The following is a 1,383-nucleotide window of genomic DNA, read 5'->3' on the forward strand; positions in this document are numbered from 1 at the left end:
GGGGGGGGGGGGTAAGTATTTTCTGATCCAAAAGAAGAAACCTTCAAAGTGCCACCTGTGTTATAGATGTGGAATTGCTCTGAAAACTCAGTAGACGTTGGTATGGTGTAGCTGTGTGGTAAGAAGGTTGCTTCTGAACCACATAGTTCCGGGTTCAGCCCCACCGCGTGACACCTTGGGCAACTGTCTACAGCTGATAGCCTCGGGCTAACCAAAACCTTGCGAGTGGATTTGGAAGCCCATCGTATGTATGTGTGTGTGTGTGTATTGTGTCTGCGTTTACACCCCACCACCACCACCGCTTCACAACCGGTATTGGTGTGTTTACGTCCCAGTAAGTTAGCGGTCCGGCAAAAGAGACCGGTAGAATAAGTACGAGGCTTTAGAAATTAAGCTCTGGAGTCGATTCTTTCGCCTAAAATTCAAGACGGTGCCCCAGCTTGGCCGCAGTCAAATGACTGAAACAAGTAAACGATGGCGCAGTTAAGCTTTTGAAGGGATTTACCCTGTTCTTGTGTTGTTCTTCTGTAGACCTGTTTGTGTCATGTAACAAAGTATTCTGTCTGGTGCGTATGTGGTGACTTGAGCCCAGCTCAGTCCTAACTGGGTTGATACATCACTAAAGGTTATTTACATTTGACAGATATTTGTCCTCATCTTGTTTGTTGTGAACACAACGTTTCGGCTGATATACCCTCCATCCTTCATCAGGTGTCTTGGGGAAATTTCGAACCTGGGTTCTCATTTCTAAGGTATTTTTCGATATTATTATTATTATTATTATTGTTCACTGCTTGGAATCGAACTCGGAATCTTAGGGTTAGTAGCCCGCGCTCTTAACCACTACGCCATATTCCCGTCAAATGTAAATAACGTAAATAATGTCCATAATTCCTCATCTCTTAAATATAGAACTGTATCACTAAAGGTGTTTCCGCCCCTATCATCACAGACTTAGTGGTCGAAAGCGACCCTTTGTTTTTTTAAAGACTTCAGAGTGTAATCTGTGGGAGAGGAATTTTGCTGCTATTTCTAGAAGAGTGAGCGACCGCTTAGTGGCTCTGTCATATGGTCGTCAGAATTGTCGATAGATGACGCAAGTGTGCAACCAGTTAAGGGGGGGCGTGAAGTGTGGTATTTGCATAAGTGTTTTGTGGTTTGTGGTTAAGTGGCAACAACATATATGAAGCGATTGTGAGATGAAGTGAAGAAGTGTGAACCGGACGTGAGCAAACTGTGTGTGAGGACCAGAATGGAGATCAGAGGAGGACTTGAGCGACAGCCGGTTGTAAGAGTTCGCGCTCGATGGGAGAGACTGAAAGAGAAATTGACTACGAGAACGAAGTTCTCTTTATTAACCCGAATGCTGGTGGTGGTGGTGGT

Source organism: Octopus bimaculoides, chromosome 3 (genome assembly GCF_001194135.2).
Source record: "Octopus bimaculoides isolate UCB-OBI-ISO-001 chromosome 3, ASM119413v2, whole genome shotgun sequence".
Lineage (NCBI taxonomy): Eukaryota > Metazoa > Mollusca > Cephalopoda > Octopoda > Octopodidae > Octopus > Octopus bimaculoides.